A 9,945-nucleotide genomic window follows, 5' to 3' on the forward strand; every position below is an offset into this window, starting at 1 on the left:
TGGTTTTGTGTGTGAATTGGTTGTTCCTAGTAGACAGGCTATTATTCCTGGCACAGGACCAGTCATTGCATAAGCAAGTATTGTGCAGCTCCCTGCTGCTCAGCAGAGACTACCAGAGTCTATGAAAAGTGGAGATTTTCCAGTATCATTAATTCAAGGGAGAATGTCGAAGCCCTGGCAAAGAAACAGATTGTATCCCAAAGATGTGTAGTTATGCTGGGAGAAATGAAAAGAATGGCAGAAAAACACTATTATTGTTCTTTTGTTTAGTGAACTGCTTGCAGCGAACATTTAATTTGTTCTTCATTTTCCCCTGCCTGGGGACTTAAAATCTGTTGCCTGGTTGGGGGTTTGCCCTATTTCCAGCTCAGCAGGAAGATGCTGGTACATCTACTCCAGAGCAAACCACTGCTTGTTGTGGGCGAAACTCCTCACATTTTGTCCCAGAGTGGGACAGAGCACTCAGTGAGAATATTAACAGCACTGGGCTGGTCATGCAAAGGGAAGGCAATGGGAGTGCCTGGATTTGCAGGGAGATGGTGTGTTAGACAGCACTGTCCCTTTAGCTTGTTCATGGCTCCATGCTGCAAAGTACCTGACCACTGCTTTCATGTGCTCTTCTTTACAACACTGTTACAGGGTATAAAGACATTGCCACCTTGCATTCCACAAAGGGAGATGGAGACCAAGCCATGAAGAGGTTCAGACCAGGATTTGAAGACAGATTTGGGCCCACAGCTCCTGCTGAAACCAATGAGCTAGACACCTAAGTACTTTTCAAGACTTACCCTTAAGTGACTGCCCTAACAGTGTCCCTAGAGCTCAGGGGCAAAGTCTCCAGAGGCCCAGTGAGTGCTCTAACTGCTGGATCATCCCAGAAGTGATGGTCTCTGAGCATTATGTCTTCTATCAGTCTTTTGTTGAACAGTAAGCCACTTCTTGGTGGCTTATTGGAGTGGATGCTTCTTAGGATATTCAGGCTGCTTTGCTGGAAGCCCCTTAGTGGCATCCATAAAAGTGCAGTTTTGTTGTTTCTGTTACAGCTGTTTTACACCCTCTTTTCTGATTTCTCTGCTCTCCTGCAACGAACATCAATCCTCTTTGTTTGGCAATTCCAGTAAGGCCTGCTGAATCTGTGCTATCTTGATTTATTTTCATCCTCCTTCTTTAATTCCTCCCTTAATATCATCCTTTTTAAAGGACATGGACTGATGTTCCGTTCTGGAGAGTAAGAATATGTTACCTGTAAGTTCATAACAGCTGCAGGTGCTGCTGTGGATTCTTGTGCTTCTGGCAAACATATTTACTCACTATAGGTAAAAATGAAAGTAAAAAGTGAAAAATGTCTATATGGAGAAGCGCTTTCAGGCAAAGACATGAGACTGAATTTGAAGAAGAGGTTACAGTCTCTGCCACTGTTCTGCAGGTCTATAGGTAAGTTGCTTGACAAGATAGTACTACTTTCCTTGCAAGGATATGGGGAAGATAAATCACTGATCAAATGATCTTGGTTACTGTGGTAAGAACACCTTGCAAATCAGTCTGCCCAGGTGCAACCAAAGATGATGATTAGAGGATTAGGCTTATTTATAATCCTCCTTTCAGGAGTCTTGGTTCTGTTTTCAGGGTAGAAGCCTCTCCACCCCACTTTGCAGAAGAGAACAGACCTCTGCAACACAAATGTGCATTGGCTTTGTATTCCAGTTTTGAATGTGTTGAGTGCAATTTATGTCTATAAATAACAAAGAAGGTATTTGTTGTTTAAAAATAGGAGCTGTCAAGGTGGTTGTGTTTGGGCTTTTTGGGGAGACAGGATGAGTTTTTTGGGAGGTTGGCAGTATTTAGCCCACATTAGAGACACAAGGCAGGCCACAACTGTTACGAGCCCACAGCCTCAAAGAGGTTTTGGAATACTGCAGCTGATGGCCCTCAGCAGACATGTTATGAAGCTGAGAATGTGATAATGCATAGACCCATGTGGTGGCATTTTAGGTTGCTTATTGATATCATTACAGTCTTCTAAAATCTCAAGTAAACTGCAGGGTGAATAGCTGGTTTTTTCCCTGACACAATATCCAGCTGAGAAACAGAACTGAAGTGTGGAGATTTTTACTCTTCTATAACAAAAAGATGTTGCTGTTTGTTGCTTCGCAATTGAATGAGCTCCTTTCTGCATGTCTCACATCTCTCTGGAACAGCTCCACAGCAAGCCTTTTTTTGCAAAGCTCAGTTGTTAGCCAATATTGTTCCTCTTTGAAGACCATAATATAAAAGCACACATCAGAGACATCTTCAGAACCAGACAGCAGTGTGTCATTTTGCCTGCAGTCTTGTTCACCTCTTGCTTTTGTGGGCAGTTTGGTTATAGCAGTAGGGAGTGCTGTGGTTTGGGAAAAGAAGGAGTGAATGCATATAAAGGAAATGTTGCTTCCTCCTTTTCTCTGGGCATTTGTTAGGATGTGCTGTCTTTATTTTGTCTTTTCACTACAACCTTTTTTTTCCAGTTAACGAGACAAATTTGACATGGAGAAAGTGGATGAAGCTCTAGGGAACTTGTTAGAGGTTTTTCATGTCAGAATTTGACTCCAAATACGTGAAGTCTAATCTTAAACCTAGGTGGAGATTTATACCATGGGATGTGCTGAAGCCTCTGGGTAGAGACTGTTGGGTGGGTCCAAGTAGCAGCCCTCACTTTACCTCTGCAGCCCCATTTGAGTTTTGGTTTTAGTGTTTCAACTTTCTTTTTTTTGGAACATGATCCTATCCTTAGGCTGAAACTAACGCTATGGGACACACCAATCCCTAAGGGTTACACCGGGAATCATTCTAGCAGCAGCCCTAGCTTTATTTTGACACTCTGATCCCCAATCTTACCTTGGCTGTCTCTCTCTGAGCCCCCACCCCAGTGATGGCTCCAGTTGTTTTATCTAGTGGGGGTCTCCTGGACATGTGCAGGGCATCCACCCAGCCACTCTCTCGTTCCCCCCTCCTCAACAGGGCAGGGAGAGAAGATGGAAATGGTCGTGAGTCAGGATAAAGACAGGGACATCACTTACCAATTACTGTCGTGGACAAAACAGACTTGACTTGGGGAGAAATAATTTACTGCCAGGTAAAATAGGCTTGGATAGTGAGAAACAAAGACAAATTACACCAACACGTTCCCACTCTCACCTTCTTCCCAGGCTGTTTCCCTCCTTCATCCCTGACTCCTCTGCCTCCCCCAGGGGATGGGGAATGGGGGGGTTGTGGTCAGTCCCTAACAGGTTGTCTCTGCCGCTCCTTCCTCCTCACACTGCTCCCCTGCTCCAGCCTGGGGCCTTCCCACGGGTCGCTGTTCCTTCAGGGCTGCCCCCCTGCTCCACCACGGTCACCCCAGGGGCTGCAGGGCACTCTGCTCTGGTGCCTGGAGCACCTCCTCCTCCTCCTCTTCCTCCTCCTCCTCCTCTTCCTCCTCCTCCTCTGGTCTTGGCCTTGCAGGGCAGTTTCTCACACTTTTTTCCCTCACCCCTCACTGCCGTGTGGTGTTTTGCCCTTTCTTAAATACGCATTCCCAGAGGTGCCACCAGCTTCAGAGCTGGGCTCAGCTGTGCCTGGTGGTGACGCCGTTGTGGAACCGGCTGGAACCGGCTGGAACCGGCTGTGCCCAGCAGGCGCAGCCTCGACCTCTCCTCACAGAGGCCCCTGCAGCCCCACTGGCAGCCCCTGGGCACGGGCAGCGCAAGCTGGGCATACCTCAAAGAGCTGTTCTGGTGGATGCATCCTGCTGTCCCCTGCTTGTAGGAGACGAGTGACCGCTCAGCTCCAGACCAGCTGTCCCAGGATGGCAAAGTGTCTTCCCTCCTACGGGACAGCTGAGGTTAGTGGTTAGGGATTGCGTATTTCTGGCTTGGCTTAATTTCTGCTTAGTGAGGGACAGCAGGAACAGCAGGTAGGAGCCAGGCATTGCCAGCCTTCCTCCTGCTTTAAAGAGGGTCCTTCTGCGTGTTACCACAAGGGACTCTTTACTACGGCTACTTCGGTCTTCTGAGAACAGCCAAAGTCTGGAAAGTCAGTGAGTGCCGCCTGTTTAGAGGCAACTCGGTGAGCTAATAATATTGTTAAGGGGCAGAAACAGCACAGGCATTCGCAATGCAAAAACTGAGCTGATGCTGCCGCCTTTTCTGCTCCTCACCTTTCAGTTCAGAAGGTGACAAAACAGCCGATCACCCCTGTTGTCCTCATGCTGTTAGCAGTGGGGAGGCAGGAGGCTCGGGGGCTTGCACAGGCACAGGGCACTCCTCTCTAAAATACTCATATTCATACTGGAGCTGAGGGATGGGCCGGTCCAGGGCTGAGACCCAGGCGAGGGGACCTTACAGCTGGAGACCCTCTGGGCTGTTGCCTCTGAGTATCTGGTTGCATGTCCAAGCTGTTCCTTTGGTGTCCTCCATTTTGCTCTTTCAATTGTAGTTTCTGAAAAACTAAAACCCCAAAAAACGGTTGGTAAAATGAGCAGTTTGGTTCTGACTTACTCAGTTATTCAGTTGCAGCAGAGTTCAGACAAAGGTGCACACGTCAAACTGTTGGCTCTGCAAACCAAAAGATTTCAGGGGATCAAGAACAAAGCTCCGCTCAGAAGTCTGATATGGAGACCCAAAGGCAGCTGCTGCTGCTAGTCTGGGAGAGTGCCTTTTTCCCGTTTTCTGTGCCATGCTTGTGCTTGATGAGACCACATATGTTTCAGGGGAGTTACACAGGTTGACTAAGGCCCATGTAGTTGTTCAATAGCTTTCCAAATGCTTCCCATCATTGTAACCAACCTGAGGCAGATTGCCTCAAAAATGGACTGGGAGGAATAATCCTCCCAGAAGTGGAGGAACTGGCTGGTCAGTGAGCAGCAGGTATCTATCCTCCACCCTTGTGACACGCCCTGCATGCAAGCTGAATAAAACTGATGCTGTAGAAATAAATGTCAGTGTTTTTGCGGCTTACTTGCTTTTGAGGCCAGTTTGGATGCAGCAGGGGGAGTGCCGGGCTTTGGGAAAAGGAGGAAATGCATGTGGAAGAAAAGCTGACTCCTCTTCACTCTTCTCCTGGGGAAGAGTTACTGTGTGGTTATTGTGTTTTGTGGCTATTCTGGTTTTGAACTGGCATCACTGAACTGGAATACTATCAAGTCGGAGAGGAACAGAAGAGATTCATAATTGAGTACTTAGTGTCTCAAAGTAGATCAAGATGCAGTCATGGCTTCCCGGAGCGCTGGCCTCAGCTAAGAGTGTTCCGGTCTATTCTGTTTTGTGAACTACCTCTTGGCAGCCTTAAACCAGCTATTGCATCTATTTCAAGGGCACTTGTTTAATGCCAGTAAACTGCAAAACAGATTCTCTTGTCCATTGATAATCGTCCCCAACTGCTCAGAGCTGGGGTGGCTGGGCTTTCTGCCAGCTGCCCTTGAAGGCTGTTGTACCTTGTGCGCTGTCAAGGTAGTGTAGTGATAAGAGTTCATATTGAGACATACCATTGCCTCTTCTGAGCTGTGAAACAAGTGTGATCTGGTGGTGGATAGAGTGATCTCTAAAGGCAAATGTTTAATCCTCTCTTGTTTGCTTTCTTAAGATGAAACATTTTATATTTTGGCATCTTTGTCAGCAGCTGTCCACTAAGGACCCTGTCAGCTTGCCCCACACAGTGCAAACTCCTTTATCTTCCAAGTGCTTGTGATGAGGAATGAGTTATAAGTTGAAAAAAGAGCCTTGGCAGTGCAGATGAGAAGGGTCTTGACAGGTTTAGAAGTGCGTGAAACAAAAATAGATCAGATAAGCCTGTGCTTCCAGCTGCTTTTTGCATCCTTACCTCAACCAAATGATTACCAGTTATTTAGACAGAGTCACAGGAATGAGCGAGGCTTGTGGTGACCTCTGTGCTAAGCATATTGCTACCTGGAGCACGCTAAAGATGGTTACCCTGGGTTTTGTGGTCAGAGGCTGAGGTAAAAGAAAGGATGGAGGAGTGAGGAAGGCATTGTTCAGTTAGGTAGAGAGGGAACAAGTGCATTTCTGTTTGAGTAACTGAAAAGGTCTGGCCTTTTCCTTCTTCCCTCTGCTCTCTGGCACCAATGGCTTCATTACCTGTGGTGCTGCTCAGCATCCCCACGTGTGTGCACCTCCCTGTGGCTGGGCTTTGCGGGAGGCTCTGCTAGAGCTCTGTGCTGCCTGCCTGACCCCACGCAGAGCCCCAGCTGACAGTGCTCACCAGCATTTTCAAGTCAGATGCTGCAGTTGGCCCTGGGAGCATGCACGAGGATGTGCTGTGCCAGGTAGGAAACTGCCTGCTGTGAGGGGTGCTGGGTAGGAAGCTGCTGTCGGCATAGATTGGTGAAGATGGGAGTTTACTGTCTCATGCCCTGCCACTATGTGAGTATAGATCTGAAAAGGGACCAAGCAACCCCAGGAGGAGGAGAGTTTTCTGGGGGTATTTTATAAAGCCTGGGAAAAATAAGATGGTGGGGAGGTGTGGCATGGCTTTGCACCTGAGGTCCTCCTTCCAGAAGACTACTTTTGAAAGGTGTGTTTAAATGTCTCACTTTGAGATCTACTATGAGACTGATCACCTGGTGGGAGATCAGGGGTGGGGAAGGGGCTGTAATACTACCCTGTGCAGCTGCAGCTTCCTCCCTGCTACCTGACATAGGTCCCATCGCAGGCTGACCACCTGCATCTGGCACGGAGAGGGAGGGAGGGAGGCTGTGAAACTGCAAATGATGGAGATAGCCTGGTGTATGAGTCTTGATACTGAGGTGTGTGTGCTGCTTTAAGTAGCTGAAGTTACAGCCCTGCACCAGCAAGTATGGTATTGAGGAGAGTATTCAGTATGTCAGGGATCCCTCTCTCCTGCTGTGTCACCTAGCAGGAGATGGAGGCTCACTGCAGGGCAGGCATCCCCTGATTTAGGAGCATAACAAAGCTGGTCCCTCTGGGTATCAGTGAGAAGACCTGAATTAGCAGCTCATCCCTTTAATCCCCTTTGAGAGCCCTGAGCTTTCTCATTCAGTGCAAGGAAAGGCTCATTTGGGTTGTGTTATCCTCTCTGGTTTGTGAACTCGGCTTTTATGAAAACAGCTTCCTCTGGATTTGGGGCTGCCAGGCCTGCTCCTTGAGCATGCATCTCATCTGTAGGGGGGTACTGGAGCACTTCACGGCTCTGGAGCTGGATGCACACCACTGTGCTCCCACAGAGTCCTTCACCTGTCAGTGCAGTCAGGAGCTGGCAGGGAACAGCTGGGTGTGCTGATAGTTTCTCCACAGCTAAGTTGCGGCCCATCGGAGTTCATCCAAGAAGCAGTGGCCGTTTCCTAGGCCAGGACCTCATAATTTGCATTTGCATGTATTTATTCACAACCAGTTCTCCATGGGGAGGAGGTTACTATGGCAAAGCAACCAAGCGCGTATGGAGGAATAAACACGGATCCCACAGCTGCTCAGCTGAAGCAGTCAGTTTCAAGCCATGCTTTATCTCCAGCTCCTGAAACTGCCAACTGGCAGCCAGGCATCGCTCGTGATTAGCACAGAATTCCCTTGCAAGGGACTGAATGTCTCACCTCCATCCTGCTGATTAGCACAGCTCAGACCAAAATCACAATTTTCAGCAGGGCTGGAAACAGGCTGCACAGATCCTCCCTGGGGCTGGGCCAGGGACTACAGGGAAGAGCTGCATCAGTGGTGGGCTGCATGCTGGGGGTCTTGCCTCATTTTGGGGTGGGTGCCACTGTTATGCAAAAGCTGTGAAGATGGCTTGATGCAGAGCCTTAGAGACAGTGCTCAGAGCCAAAGACCGAATGCTCAGCACCCCTGCTCCCTCTTTCTAGATATGCCACTGACTCACCAGGCGGCTCCAAGCCTTCATTTAAACGCTTCGTGCTGGAGTTTTCTTATTGGCACAGAGTGCTGGTCTGCTTAGACTGTAAGAGTTTAAGCAGATCTTGCTGACATTTGAAATGCTTTTCACTTTTGCTGAGAGGTATTTTGGAAGGAAAAGAAGAAAAAGAAAAAAATTAACGCCATCTCTTCCACAGCAGGGGAAGAAACAGATACCACACTGGGAAGGGAAAAATGAGTTGTGAGAAGAGAGGCAGGTGGTGACCTCGGGGAGCAGCACAGCCCTTCCCCCAGAAACGGGCATGGCCACTTGAGCAGCTCTGTTTTGCCTTTTGCAAAACAATCTCATGCTCCCCAAATACAGTCTTTGCCATAGAAATGACTCCACTTCTCCAAGTTCACTAGAAGGGCTAGAAAGTGGGGTTTGGTGACAACAGTGCAGGGGAGCACATGCTCCTATCCCACCTTGGATTGTGCTGGGGCCTGGCTACATTTGCACTCCCTGTTCCCCATCTTCCTGGCCAAACATCATATTCTGCCTATCTCAGGGCCTTTTCTCTCCCACCTCCACTGCGATGGGACAGCTAGCACCTGGCCCTAGCTATATTTGCTTTACCTTGTTGTATCTTCTGCTCTTTTCAGTCAGCAGGACAGAGACTTTACAACACTTCTGTTTGCAAGTTAACAACATGAAGGTTACGAGGTCCTGCTCCAGTGACTGGAGTGCGAACAGGACTGCATTTGCAGCATCAGGTTGTAATACTCAGCACAGAGTCTCTAAAGGCAGCTTTCTTCCTCAGGGGCCTGGATTTATTCGGGGCTTTTGGCAGTTGATCAGACACCGATACCTTCCAGTGCCCTCGCACTCTTGGTCCAAAGGGGACACATCACTTGATAAATATCGCCGATTTGCTTCTTGCAATGTCTTGTAAAATCAGCAAGGAGCATGAAAGGTGTTTCTATTTCCTGTGGCTGGATTTGTGTGGCTTAGTATATGAGCGTTGCTTATATGTGTTGAGACTCCCAGAGAGAATCAGCACAGGAAGGCAAAGTTACCATTGTTAATTTAGGAGGGCCAGGATTTATACGGGTTTTTTAATATGTCTGATTCCTTTAACTTTTAACTCTTTCAAAAACATATCCACTCTCTGAATTCCTGTGGGGACAGATAATTAAGCGGACTTGACTTACCAGCTAAAGTCTGATCAGTTTATTTGTATCAGCACCTTGCAACACAAAGGGCGGCAGCCTACCACAAATGAACATCCATGTTTCACTTTCCTTAGAGGAATGAACCACTCTCACCAATGTGAATGGTATCTGCTGATCCTCTCCCACACTGCTCAGGCACTGCAGGAGGACTCCTGGTCTATATTCTTGCAGTGTCTGGGCTGCTGGCTCGATTTGTGAACAATCCAGACACTAAGACTCCATAGTGCTTCACGCTCATGTCCAAGAGAACTGTTTATTATGTTTACATAGAGCATGAGCAATGTGGAAACCACTAGAAATATTGCATCAGTGGTTTGGTTTTTGGACAGCATTGGAAATGGCGATGCAGCTGCTCACGTCATGTCTGTATTATGAGGTATGCAATATGCCATGAGGAGCCAAAGCTTTGCGCTTTAGTTTGGGAAGTGCCCACCTCTGGCACGTTCACTGCTTGCTCCTCTAGTGCCACAGTTATGCGCTTAGCTGTCTGCTTTTCCTCAATTTCACTTGGAACTTGTAATTTTAGTACAAAAGCACAGTTTTTGAAACCAATCCTGCTAATCTGTAAGACTGTTCCCCCTCCCTCTCCTCCCCCCTCCTCCCATCCCATCCCAACTCATCCCATCCCCCATGCTCCCACCAACACATACCTCCTTCCCCTCCCTCTCACCCCGGTCACACAGCAAATATCCTGATGCTGCAGTTCCAAGCCATGTGTCCGCCCCAGCCTATGCAATCCAATGGTCTCTGACCAAGTCCCTTTGTTCAGACATTAATACAAAACACACAATAGGAAAAAAACAAAACAAAAGGAGCCAGACACAAGAGGGAGACACACTGCCGGGCTCCAGCTCTGGCCTCTGAGCCCTTCAACTAA

Source organism: Gavia stellata, chromosome 21 (genome assembly GCF_030936135.1).
Source record: "Gavia stellata isolate bGavSte3 chromosome 21, bGavSte3.hap2, whole genome shotgun sequence".
NCBI lineage: Eukaryota > Metazoa > Chordata > Aves > Gaviiformes > Gaviidae > Gavia > Gavia stellata.